This window comes from Pristiophorus japonicus, chromosome 1 (genome assembly GCF_044704955.1).
Source record: "Pristiophorus japonicus isolate sPriJap1 chromosome 1, sPriJap1.hap1, whole genome shotgun sequence".
NCBI lineage: Eukaryota > Metazoa > Chordata > Chondrichthyes > Pristiophoridae > Pristiophorus > Pristiophorus japonicus.
Window position 1 is genome coordinate 18,711,112 of NC_091977.1, and position 14,844 is coordinate 18,725,955.

Genomic DNA, 14,844 nt, shown 5'->3' on the forward strand with positions numbered 1-14,844 from the left:
TTTTTGTCCACTCACTTAGCCTGTCTATGTCCTTTTGCAGATTTTTTTGTGCCCTCCTCACACATTGCTTTTCTTCCCATCTTTGTATCATTTGGCTACGTTATACTCAGTCCCTTCTTCCAAGTCATTTATATAGATTGTAAATAATTCGGGTCCCAGCACTGATCCCTGTGGCACTCCACTAGTTACTGGTTGCCAACCAGAGAATGAACCATTTATCCTGACTCTCTGTTCTCTGTTAGTTAGACAATCCTCTATCCATGCTAATATATTACCCCCAACCCAGGGGAACTTTTATCTTGTGCATAACCTTTTGTGTGGCACCTTGTCAAATGGCAGAAGATGAACTAGATGGACCTCGGTCTTTTTTCATGTAGCTATCCCCAAGTTCCTGTGAAGATCATATCAGACAGAGAGTTGAGTAAGGTCGTTTGCAGTGAAATAGGACGTGTTTAACTGAAGGTGTTGAAATTAGATTGTGGGTAAGATTTTCCTCTGGTCAGCCTGTGCATCAAGATTGCAAACACATTTGCGAAGATTTTCTTTGTTCAGTATCACTGGGCATATCGAGGAAACCATCCCTTCATTATTCTCACTTAGTCAGGAAGCTCACTGTCATTTAGTTTTTAAGAATACCTTGACTAATTTTAAGGCAATAGACAAGGTTGTAAGCAGAGTCTTCTAAAGTGTTACCAACACCGCCCATTTTCATTTCCATCAGAATCAATTAAAATTGAAAATAGCACGGCTTATAACAACAACATCAAAACATAAGAACATCAGAAATAGGAGCAGGAGTAGGCCATATGGCCCCTCGAGCCTGCTCCGCCATTTAATACGATCCTGGCTGATCCGAACATGGACTCAGGTCCACTTCCCTGCCCGCTCCCCATAACCCCTTATTCCCTTATCGGTTAAGAAACGGTCTATCTCTGTCTTAAATTTATTCAATGACCCAGTTTTCACAGCTCTCTGAGGCAGCAAATTCCACAGATTTACAACCCTCTGAGAGAAGAAATTCCTCCTCATCTCTGTTTTAAATGGGCGGCCCCTTATTCTAAGATCATGCCCCCTAGTTCTAGTTTCCCCTATCAGTGGAAACATCCTCTCTGCATCCACCTTGTCAAGCCCCTCATAATCTTATACATTTCAATAAGATCGCCTCTCATTCTTCTGAATTCCAATGAGTAGAGGTCCAACCTACTCAACCTTTCCTCATAAGTCAACCCCCTCATCTCCGGAATCAACCTAGTGAACCTTCTCTGAACTGCCTCCAAAGCAAGTATATCCTTTCATTTCGCTGTCCAGGGTTATTGGGGAATAGGCAGGACAGTGGAGTTGAGGCCAAAATCAGATCAGCCATGATCTTATTGAATGGCGGAGCAGGCTCGAGGGGTCCTATGGCCTACTTCTGCTCCTATTTGTATTTATGTTTTTATTTTTATCTAACACCTTTAATATAGTAAAATCCTGCCTGGGTCAACACTGGGCTGACTGATCAGCAAAGGAAGTTGCACACCCAGGCGGCAAATTGGAAATCTTGTCTGTTGGCACCAGGTTGACATGTGGAATCAGAGAATGATACCGCACAGAAGGCGGCCTTTCGGCCCATCCTGCCTGTGCCGGCTCTTTGGTAGAATTATCCAATTAGTCCCTCTCCCCTGCTCTTTCCCCATAACCCTGAAAATATTTCACCTTATTTTCCCTTCAAATATCCAAGACGCAACTAGTAATGTAAGGTAGGAATCAAGTCAAGGGTGTGGAGCAGATTTGGACACCTGGACCCCAGGCAGGTTTGCAGTTCTCCATTGGGTAAGGTAGCATAGTGGTTATGTTACTGGACTCATAATTCAGAGGCCTGGACTAGCGATCCAGAGACATGACTTCACTTAAAGCTAGATCCATCTGATAAAGTTGTTCCAAAAGAACATAAAAAATAGGAGCAGAAGTAGGCCATTCAGCACATCGAGCCTGCTCCGCCATTCAATAAGATCATGTCTGATCTTTTATCTCACTCCACTTTCCAATACTATTCCCATATCCCTGGATTCCCTTAATATCCAAGAATCTATCGATCTCTGTCATGAATATACGAAACGACAGCCACCACAGCCCTCGGGCGGGAGAAAGGGGTAGAGAATTCCATCACCCTCTGAGTGAAGACATTTCTCCTCATCTCAGTCCGAATTGGCTGCCCCCTTATTCTGAGACTGTGACCCCTGGTTCTGGATTCCCCAGCCAGAGGAAACATCCTCCTTACATCTATCCTGTCAAGCCTTGCAAGACTTTTGTATGTTTCAATGAGATCACCTCTCATTCTTCTAAACTCGAGAGAATATCAGCCTAGTCTACCCAATCTCTCCTCATAAGACAATCCCCCCATCCCAGGAATCAGTCTGGTGAACCTTCATTATACTCCCTCTATGACAAGTATATCCTTCCTTAGGTAAGGAGACCAAAACTGTACACAATACTTCAAGTGCGGTCTCACCAGGGCCCTATATAATAGCAGTAAGACATCTTTACTCATATACTCAAATCCTCTTATAATAAAGGCCAACATACCATCTGCTTTATTAATTGCTTGCTATACCTGCATGTTAACTTTCAGTGATTCATGTACAAGGACACCCAGGTCCCTCTGAACACCAACATTTTCCAATCTCTCACCATTTAAAAAATATTTTGCTTTTCTATTTTTCCTACCAAAGTGGATAACTTCGCATTTCTCCACATTATATTCCATTTGCCATGTTCTTTCCCACTCACTTAGCCTGTCTATATCCCCTTGAAGCCTCTTTGCATCATCCTTACAATTTACATTCCCATCTAGTTTTGTATCATCAGCAAACTTGGATATATTACATTAGGTCCTCTCATCCAAATTATTGATATAGATTGTGAATAGCTGGGGCCCAAGAACCGATCCTTCTGGCACCCCACTAGTTTCAACCTCCCAACATGAAAATGACCTGTTTATTCCTACTCTCTGTTTTCTGTCCATTAACCAATCCTCAATCCATGCTAGTATATTACCCCCAATCCCATGTACCCTAATTTTGTTTAAAAATATCTTGTGCGGTACCTTATTGAATGCCTTCTGAAAATCCAAATACATTACAATATACATCAATGATTTGGATGAAGGAATTGAGTGTAATATCTCCAAGTTTGCAGATGACACTAAACTGGGTGGCGGTGTGAGCTGTGAGGGGGATACTAAGAGGCTGCAGGGTGACTTAGACAGATTAGGCGAGTGGGCAAATGCTTGGCAGATGCAGTATAATATGGATAAATGTGAGGTTATCTACTTTGGGGGCAAAAACACGAAGACAGAATATTATCTGAATGGTGGCAGATTAGGAAAAGGTGAGGTGCAACGAGACCTGGGAAACCGGATGGTCTGCACCTGGGCAGGACCGGAACCAATGTCCGAGGGGGAGTGTTTGCTAGTGCTGTTGGGGAGGAGTTAAACTAATATGGCAGGGGGATGGGAACCAATGCAGGGAGACAGAGGGAAACAAAAAGGAGGCAAAAGCAAAAGACAGAAAGGAGATGAGGAAAAGTGGAGGGCAGAGAAACCCAAGGCAAAGAACAAAAAGGGCCATTGTACAGCAAAATTCTAAATGGACAAAGGGTGTTAAAAAAAACAAGCCTGAAGGCTTTGTGTCTTAATGCAAGGAGTATCCGCAATAAGGTGGATGAATTAACTGTGCAAATAGATGTTAACAAATATGATGTGATTGGGATTGCGGAGACGTGGCTCCAGGATGATCAGGGCTGGGAACTCAACCTCCAGGGGTATTCAACATTCAGGAAAGATAGAATAAAAGGAAAAGGAGGTGGGGTAGCATTGCTGGTCAAAGAGGAAATTAAGGCAATAGTTCGGAAGGGCATTAGCTTGGATGATGTGGAATCTATATGGGTAGAACTGCAGAACACCAATGGGCAAAAAACGTTAGTGGGAGTTGTGTACAGACCTCCAAACAGTAGTAGTGATGTTGGGGAGGGCATCAAACATGAAATTAGGGGTGCGTGCAATAAAGATGCAGCAGTTATAATGGGTGACTTTAATATGCACATAGATTGGGCTAACCAAACTGGAAGCAATGCGGTGGAGGAGGATTTCCTGGAGTGCATAAGGGATGGTTTTTTAGACCAATATGTCGAGGAACCAACTAGGGGGGAGGCCATCTTAGACTGGGTGTTGTGTAATGAGAGAGGATTAATTAGCAATCTCGTTGTGCGAGGCCCCTTGGGGAAGAGTGATCATAATATGGTGGAATTCTGCATTAGGATGGAGAATTAAACTGTTAATTCAGAGACCATGGTCCAGAAGATAAAGAAGGGTAACTTTGAAGATATGAGGCATGAATTGGCTAGGATAGATTGGCAAATGATACTGAAGGGGTTGACTGTGGATGGGCAATGGCAGACATTTAGAGACCGCATGGATGAACTACAACAATTGTACATTCCTGTCTGGCGTAAAAATAAAAAAGGGAAGGTGGCTCAACCGTGGCTATCAAGGGAAATCAGGGATAGTATTAAAGCCAAGGAAATGGCATACAAATTGGCCAGAAATAGCAGCGAACCCGGGGACTGGGAGAAATTTGGAACTCAGCAGAGGAGGACAAAGGGTGTGATTAGGGCAGGGAAAATGGAGTACGAGAAGAAGCTTGCAGGGAACATTAAGACGGATTGCAAAAGTTTCTATAGATATGTAAAGAGAAAAAGGTTAGTAAAGACAAATGTAGGTCCCCTGCAGTCAGAATCAGGGGAATCATAACGGGGAACAAAGAAATGGCGGACCAATTGAACAAGTACTTTGGTTCGGTATTCACTGAGGAGGACACAAACAACCTTCCGGATATAAAAGGGGTCGGAGGGTCTAGTAAGGAGGAGGAACTGAGGGAAATCCTTATTAGTCGGGAAATTGTGTTGGGGAAATTGATGGGATTGAAGGCCGATAAATCCCCAGGGCCTGATGGACTTCATCCAAGAGTACTTAAGGAGGTGGCCTTGGAAATAGTGGATGCATTTACAGTCATTTTCCAACATTCCATTGACTCTGGATCAGTTCCTATGAAGTGGAGGGTAGCCAATGTAACCCCACTTTTTAAAAAAGGAGGGAGAGAGATAACAGGGAATTATAGACCGGTCAGCCTGACATCGGTAGTGGGTAAAATGATGGAATCAATTATTAAGGATGTCATAGCAGTGCATTTGGAAATAGGTGATATGATAGGTCCAAGTCAGCATGGATTTGTGAAAGGGAAATCATGCTTGACAAATCTTCTGGAATTTTTTGAGGATGTTTCCAGTAGAGTGGACAAGGGAGAACCAGTTGATGTGGTATATTTGGACATTCAGAAGGTTTTCGACAAGGTCCCACACAGGAGATTAATGTGCAAAGTTAAAGCACATGGGATTGGGGGTAGTGTGTTGACATGGATTGAGAACTGGTTGTCAGACAGGAAGCAAAGAGTAGGAGTAAATGGGTACTTTTCAGAATGGCAGGCAGTGACTAGTGGGGTACCGCAAGGTTCTGTGCTGGGGCCCCAGCTGTTTACACAGTACATTAATGATTTAGACGAGGGGATTAAATGTAGTATCTCCAAATTTGCGGATGATACTAAGTTGGGTGGCAGTGTGAGCTGCCAGGAGGATGCTATGAAGCTGCAGAGCGACTTGAATAGGTTAGGTGAGTGGGCAAATGCATGGCAGATGAAGTATAATGTGGATAAATGTGATGTTATCCACTTTGGTGGTAAAAACAGAGAGACAGACTATTATCTGAATGGTGACAGATTAGGAAAAGGGGAGGTGCAAAGAGACCTGGGTGTCATGGTACATCAGTCATTGAAGGTTGGCATGCAGGTACAACAGGCGGTTAAGAAAGCAAATGGCATGTTGGCCTTCATAGCGAGGGGATTTGAGTACAGGGGTAGGGAGGTGTTGCTACAGTTGTACAGGGCCTTGGTGAGGCCACACCTGGAGTATTGTGTACAGTTTTGGTCTCCTAACCTGAGGAAGGACATTCTTGCTGTTGAGGGAGTGCAGCGAAGGTTCACCAGACTGATTCCCGGGATGGCGGGACTGAACTATCAAGAAAGACTGGATCAACTGGGCTTGTATTCACTGGAGTTCAGAAGAATGAGAGGGGACCTCATTGAAACGTTTAAAATTCTGACGGGGTTAGACAGGTTAGATGCAGGAAGAATGTTCCCAATGTTGAGGAAGTCCAGAACCAGGGGACACAGTCTAAGGATAAGGGGGAAGCCATTTAGGACCGAGATGAGGAGGAATTTCTTCACCCAGAGAGTGGTGAACCTGTGGAATTCTCTACCACAGAAAGTTGTTGAGGCCAATTTACTAAATCTATTCAAAAAGGAGTTTGATGAAGTCCTTACTACTAGGGTGATCAAGGGGTATGGTGAGAAAGCAGGAATGGGGTACTGAAGTTGCATGTTCAGCCATGAACTCATTGAATGGCGGTGCAGGCTCGAAGGGCCGAATGGCCTACTTCTGCACCTATTTTCTATGTTTCTATGTTTCTATGTCATGGTTCATCAGTCATTGAAAGTTAGCATACAGCTGCAGCAGGCGGTAAAGAAGGCAAATGGTATGTTGGCCTTCATAGCTAGAGGATTTGAGTATTGAAGCAGGGAGGTCTTACTTGGTGAGGCCCCACCTGGAATATTGTGTTCAATTTTGGTCTTCTAATCTGAGGAAGGACATTCTTGCTGTTGAGTGAGTGCAGCGAAGGTTCACCAGACTGATTCCCAGGATGGCCGGACTGACATATGAGGGGAGACTTGATCAACTGGGCCTTTATACATTGGAGTTTAGAAGGATGAGAGGGGATCTCATAGAAACATACAAAATTCTGACGGGACGGGACAGGTTAGATGTGGGTAGATTTTTCCCGATGTTGGGGAAGTCCAGAACCATGGGACACAGTCTTAGGATAAGGGGTAGGCCATTTAGGACTGAGATGAGGAGAAATTTCTTCACACAGAGAGTTGATAACCTGTGGAATTCCCTGCCGCAGAGAGTTGTTGATGCCAGTTCATTAGATATTCAAGAGGGAGTTAGATATGGCCCTTACGGCTAAATGTATCAAGGGGTATGGAGAGAAAGCATGAAAGGGGTACTGAGGTAATGATCAGCCATGAACTCATTGAATGGTGGTGCAGGCTCCAAGAGCCAAATGGCCTATTCCTGCACCTATTTTCTATGTTTCTCTGTTTCTATCGACTGGTTACCCTTATTTATTCTGTTAGTTATAACCTCAAAAAACTCTAACAGATTTGTGAAACTTGATTTCCCTTTCATAAATCCGTGTTGACTCTGTCCAATCCTATTATTATTTTCTAAGTGCCCTGTTACCACCTCTTTAATGATAGTTTCTGGTATTTTCGTTACTACTGATGTCAGGCTAACTGGTCTGTATTTCCCCATTTTCTCTCTCCCTCTTTTAGAAACATAGAAACATAGAAACATAGAAAATAGGTGCAGGAGTAGGCCATTCGGCCCTTCTAGCCTGCACCGCCATTCAATGAGTTCATGGCTGAACATTCAACTTCAGTACCCCATTCCTGCTTTCTCGCCATACCCCTTGATCCCCCTAGCAGTAAGGACCTCATCTAACTCCTTTTTGAATATATTTAGTGAATTGGCCTCAACAACTTTCTGTGGTAGAGAATTCCACAGGTTCACCACTCTCTGGGTGAAGAAGTTCCTCCGCATCTCGGTCCTAAATGGCTTACCCCTTATCCTTAGACTGTGACCCCTGGTTCTGGACTTCCCCAACATTGGGAACATTCTTCCTGCATCTAACCTGTCTAACCCCGTCAGAATTTTATATGTTTCTATGAGGTCCCCTCTCATTCTTCTGAACTCCAGTGAATACAAGCCCAGTTGATCCAGTCTTTCTTGATAGGTCAGTCCCGCCATCCCGGGAATCAGTCTGGTGAACCTTCGCTGCACTCCCTCAATAGCAAGAATGTCCTTCCTCAGGTTAGGAGACCAAAACTGTACACAATACTCCAGGTGTGGCCTCACCAATGCCCTGTACAACTGTAGCAACACCTCCCTGCCCCTGTACTCAAATCCCCTTGCTATGAAGGCCAACATGCCATTTGCTTTCTTAACCGCCTGCTGCACCTGCATGCCAACCTTCAATGACTGATGTACCATGACACCCAGGTCTCTTTGCACCTCCCCTTTTCCTAATCTGTCACCATTCAGATAATAGTCTGTCTCTCTGTTTTTACCACCAAAGTGGATAACCTCACATTTATCCACATTATACTTCATCTGCCATGCATTTGCCCACTCACCTAACCTATCCAAGTCGCTCTGCAGCCTCACAGCATCCTCCTCGCAGCTCACACTGCCACCCAACTTAGTGTCATCCGCAAATTTGGAGATACTACATTTAATCCCCTCATCTAAATCATTAATGTACAGTGTAAACAGCTGGGGCCCCAGCACAGAACCTTGCGGTACCCCACTAGTCACTGCCTGCCATTCTGAAAAGTACCCATTTACTCCTACTCTTTGCTTCCTGTCTGACAACCAGTTCTCAATCCATGTCAGTACACTACCCCCAATCCCATGTGCTCTAACTTTGCACATCAATCTCTTGTGTGGGACCTTGTCGAACGCCTTCTGAAAGTCCAAATATACCACATCAACTGGTTCTCCCTTATCCACTCTACTGGAAACATCCTCAAAAAATTCCAGAAGATTTGTCAAGCATGATTTCCCTTTCACAAATCCATGCTGACTTGGACCTATCATGTCACCTCTTTCCAAATGCACTGCTATGACATCCTTAATAATTGATTCCATCATTTTACCCACTACCGATGTCAGGCTGACCGGTCTATAATTCCCTGTTTTCTCTCTCCCTCCTTTTTTAAAAAGTGGGGTTACATTGGCTACCCTCCACTCCATAGGAACTGATCCAGAGTCAATGGAATGTTGGAAAATGACTGTCAACGCATCCACTATTTCCAAGGCCACCTCCTTAAGTACTCTGGGATGCAGTCCATCAGGCCCTGGGGATTTATCGGCCTTCAATCCCATCAATTTCCCCAACACAATTTCCCGGCTAATAAGGATTTCCCTCAGTTCCTCCTCCTTACTAGACCCCCCGACCCCTTTTATAACCGGAAGGTTGTTCGTGTCCTCCTTCGTGAATACCGAACCAAAGTACTTGTTCAATTGGTCCGCCATTTCTTTGTTCCCCGTTATGACTTCCCCTGATTCTGACTGCAGGGGACCTACATTTGTCTTTACTAACCTTTTTCTCTTTACATATCTATAGAAACTTTTGCAATCCGTCTTAATGTTCCCTGCAAGCTTCTTCTCATACTCCATTTTCCCTGCCCTAATCAAACCCTTTGTCCTCCTCTGCTGAGTTCTAAATTTCTCCCAGTCCCCAGGTTCGCTGCTATTTCTGGCCAATTTGTATGCCACTTCCTTGGCTTTAATACTATCCCTGATTTCCCTTGATAGCCACGGTTGAGCCACCTTCCCTTTTTTATTTCTATGCCAGACAGGAATGTACAATTGTTGTAGTTCTTCCATGCGGTCTCTAAATGTCTGCCATTGCCCATCCACAGTCAACCCCTTAAGTATCATTCGCCAATCCATCTCAGCCAATTCACGCCTCATACCTTCAAAGTTAGCCTTCTTTAAGTTCTGGACCATGGTCTCTGAATTAACTGTTTCATTCTCCATCCTAATGCAGAATTCCACCATATTATGGTCACTCTTCCCCAAGGGGCCTCGCACAACGAGATTGCTAATTAATCCTTTCTCATTACATAACACCCAGTCTAAGATGGCCTCCCCCCTAGTTGGTTCCTCGACATATTGGTCTAAAAAACCATCCCTTATGCACTCCAGAAAATCCTCCTCCACCGTATTGCTTCCAATTTGGTTAGCCCAATCTATGTGCATATTAAAGTCACCCATTATAACTGCTGCACCTTTATTGCACGCACCCCTAATTTCCTGTTTGATGCCCTCCCCAACATCACTACTACTGTTTGGAGGTCTGTACACAACTCCCACTAACGTTTTTTGCCCTTTGGTGTTCTGCAGCTCTACCCATATAGATTCCACATCATCCAAGCTAATGTCCTTCCTAACTATTGCCTTAATCTCCTCCTTAACCAGCAATGCTACCCCACCTCCTTTTCCTTTTATTCTATCCTTCCTGAATGTTGAATACCCCTGGATGTTGAGTTCCCAGCCCTGCTCATCCTGGAGCCACGTCTCCGTAATCCCAATCACATCATATTTGTTAACATCTATTTGCACAGTTAATTCATCCACCTTATTGCGGATACTCCTTGCATTAAGACACAAAGCCTTTAGGCTTGTTTTTTTAACACCCTCTGTCCTTTTAGAATTTTGCTGTACAATGGCCCTTTTTGTTCTTTGCCTTGGGTTTCTCTGCCCTCCACTTTTCCTCATCTCCTTTCTGTCTTTTGTTTTTGCCTCCTTTTTGTTTCCCTCTATCTCCCTGCATTGGTTCCCATCCCCCTGCCATATTAGTTTAACTCCTCCCCAACAGCACTAGCAAACACTCCCCCGAGGACATTGGTTCCGATTCTGCCCAGGTGCAGACCGTCCGAATTCTTAAATAGCGGGGTTACATTTGCTACCTTCAAATCTGCGGGAACCGTTCTAGAAGCAATAGAATTTTGGAAGATGACAACCAATAAATCCACTATTTCTATAGCCACCTCTTTCAAAACCCTAGGATGTAGGCCATCAGGGCCAAAGGATTTATCGGCTTTCAGTCCCATTAATTTCTACAGTACTATTTTTTTACTAATACTAATTTTTTTCAGTTCCTCATTCTCGCTAGTTCTCCACTATTTCTGGGAGTTTTTTTGCATCTTCCGTGAGGACCGACACAAAGTATTTGTTTAATTTCTCTGCCATTTCCTATTCCCCATTATCATTTCTCCTGTCTCAGCCTGTAAGGGACCCACATTTACTCGCTAATATTTTCCTTTTTACATACCTATTAGGTCTCTCGCTAGTTTACTCTCATTCTATTTTCCCCTTCTTTATCAATTTCTTGGTCCTTCTTTGCTGAATTCTAAAATCTTCCCAATCCTCAGGCTTACTGCTCTTTTTGGCAACATTATAGGCCTCTTCCTTTGATCTAATACTGTCTTTAACTCTCTTGTTAGCCACGATTGGATCACTTTTCCTTTGGGAGTTTTTGTGCCTTAAAGAAATGTATGTCTGTTGTAAATTATGTATTAATTCTTTAAATGCTAGCTATTGTTTGTCTCCCGTCATACCTTTTAACTGTTATTTAATACATGGGCAAGTGAGTAACAGGGACAGTGGTAAATGTTAAGTATGGAAGAACTCCACAAGATTGAGTACTGTGAGCTAAAACTGATGTGACCTTAGTCTTTTTAATACAACTCCAGAATGCCTAAGCAGCATGGCAGACAACCTTTTATACTCCCTTGATCGAGATGTGCAAGTAACCCTTGGGCCTCCAACAGTTGCGCCCTCTGGTGGCAAGTCTCACACAGTTACAATATTTACATACATAGCAGTAAAACTGATGTAATTTCAATTCCAGGCGAAATACCTGCTGAACCATTGTGCTTGTCCTATCTCCTTTCTACATGTTTCTTTTATTTTATGTATTCATGTAGTTTCTTTATTTACTGATCGAAGTTGTTTATCAGAAGTCCTGACATGTGAAGATCTGGAACGCACTCCCTGAAAGGATAGTGGAAGCAGATTCTACAGTAACTTCTAAAAGGCAATTGGACATGTATTTGAAGAGGACTAAAAAGAGGACTAATTTGCAGGGTTATGGGGAAAAAAGTTGGGGTCTGAGACTAAATTGGACAGCTCGTTCAAACAGAAGGCACAGGCAGGATGGACGAATGGCCTCTTTCTCTGCTGTAGATTCTGTGATTCTATCTTTCCAGTTCTCATCCCAGTCGAGACAGCCGAGTCAGCTCTTGCCCATAATTATGTTTTACACGCTCTTGTGAAATGAGTACATCACAAGACTTTTAAAAGGACATGACATGGAGATGCATTGGCTATTGATTAATCTCCCTTCAACACCAAATAATATCAATTTCTCTAGTTAGCATTTTCTAGTGCTGTCTTCAACTCCTCGGGAAGTAATTCAGTTTTGTCGATGATTTTGCTGATAGGGTAGAGATGAAGAAGGGTGGGAGCAGGCCACATGTGGAGCATAAATGCTGGCATGGACCAGGAGGACCGAATGGCTGGTTTCTGTGCTGTAGATTAGTCGTTTCCACTCCCTGGTTCTCGAGCCTGGATTTATTAATCAGGGTGTGATAAAGTATAGCAGACAACTGTGTTACAAAGAAGGTATGGATTTTATTCAAGAAAGCAAACAACGCAAATGCACTCCAGTAAAACTGTAAAATCTTACAAAAGGTTCTAAACAATGGGGAATACTTTATTACAGGTAATAAACACAACATAAATACCTTCCACCTCCCACTTACTCTCTAGGTAAGTTAGACTCTAGGGCAACAGGGATAATGCTCACCAATCCTTCCTTTGACAGTTAGGGCTGTTTCGCGGTTTCAGGGTTTTTTGGTTATAGCCGGTTTGCCTTACTGTACTCTGGATGTGGCAGAAGACCTCTGCTGCGAATTGAAGCCAGTTGGGGCGAGTTCTTTTCTCCGATGTCACGATGATTCTTCCTGCTTTATTTCTTGCCGTGTGCTCTCGATCTTATTGTTCCAAAGTGCTTGGTCAGAAAAGTTGCTTCTGTGATGGTCAGAATAGAGATAGCTCTCTTGGCACAATAGGCCCTATTATACTTTGAGAGGCTTCCTTATCTGCGCTCGAAATCAACCTTGGTTCTTTGTTTAAGTTTTGCAGCCCAGCTAACTGAAATTTGATTCAGTGGTTTTAATCTGGTGTTGATAGGCTTTTCTGAGTTGATGAGCTCTTGTCCATTGTGATAGCACTGTTTTTTTTTGCTTTCGGAAGTCTGGCCTGAGCCAGATATGTCTAGGCCTGTTGAAAAGGTGTTGAAATATGTATGTGACATTTGGGTCCTCTGGGTGGGGTGGATAATGTTTCTTCTGTGGTCGATTGTTAAAATGTAAATGTCTTCGAGGGACAGGTTTCAAGGGTAAACAGTTCCCAGATAACTTGATTAGCTCCAAAGTCCAAACTGGCCCTTTAGAGATTGACTCCACCCTTTTTCTTGCAGACCCAACATTCACCTTTTAAAAATCCCAAATTCGATAAAAGTTTGTAGTTTCTTCCATGTGCATTTTAGGATTTCAAACTTTCTGGTAGATAGTTCCAAATTAAATTACCTTTCCAATGAGTCCAAACACTTGGGGGGGGGGGGTTCTTCCATGAATTTTGTACCCTTCAGTCCCCCCTGTGACACTCTACATCCTAGAGTGTCATGCTAGGTGAGCAAAAGTCCTGATCTCCCGAGAGTCAACCTTCCCCATATTTACCAAGCTAAAATGTTAATGTGCATCCCCCTTTGAAATGCAATGTAGTTTACAGGCGAACACAGTCATTACAATTCAGTTACAGCATAGAGGGGGTCCAACGCCCCTCCATCACTCCAGTATCACAAAAAATACACAGTAACACACACACAGTAAAAACCTTTTAACATTTGACCGCTGCGTTTTACAGCAGGTGGAATCTATATCGGACCTCACCGGGTGACTGCAAATTTTCTGCAGTGCCCGATCATATTTTGTGTTTCCCTTCCTGATACCACCCTTAAGTTCAGTTAGGGCTCATCCAGCACCCTCTGGTGCCAGGACCAATGACCTCTGCCTCTCACCCTGCAGGTAGTACACCATAGATAAAGAATATGTCGAGGAACCAACTAGGAGGGAGGCCATCTTAGACTGGGTGTTGTGTAATGAGAGAGGATTAATTAGCAATCTCGTTGTGCAAGGCCCCTTGGGGAAGAGTGACCATAATATGGTGGAATTCTGCATTAGGATGGAGAATTAAACAGTTAATTCAGAGACCATGGCCCAGAACTTAAAGAAGCTAACTTTGAAGGTATGAGGCGTGAATTGGCTGGGATAGATTGGCGAATGATACTTAAGGGGTTGACTGTGGATGGGCAATGGCAGACATTTAGAGACCGCATGGATGAACTACAACAATTGTACATTCCTGTTTGGCGTAAAAATAAAAAAGGGAAGGTGGCTCAACCGTGGCTATCAAGGGAAATCAGGGATAGTATTAAAGCCAAGGAAGTGGCATACAAATTGGCCAGAAATAGCAGTGAACCCGGGGACTGGGAGAAATTTAGAACTCAGCAGAGGAGGACAAAGGGTTTGATTAGGGCAGTGAAAATGGAGTACGAGAAGAAGCTTGCAGGGAACATTAAGACGGATTGCAAAAGTTTCTATAGATATGTAAAGAGAAAAAGGTTAGTAAAGACAAACGTAGGTCCCCTGCAGTCAGAATCAGGGGAAGTCATAATGGGGAACAAAAAAATGGCGGACCAATTAAACAAGTACTTTGGTTCGGTATTCACTGAGAAGGACACAAACAACCTTCCGGATATAAAAGGGGTCGGAGGGTCTAGTAAGGAGGAGGAACTGAGGGAAATCCTTATTAGTCGGGAAATTGTGTTGGGGAAATTGATGGGATTGAAGGCCGATAAATCCCCAGGGCCTGATGGACTGCATCCAAGAGTACTTAAGGAGGTGGCCTTGGAAATAGTGAATGCATTGACAATCATTTTCCAACATTCCATTGACTCTGGATCAGTTCCTATGGAGTGGAGGGTAGCCAATGTAACCCCAC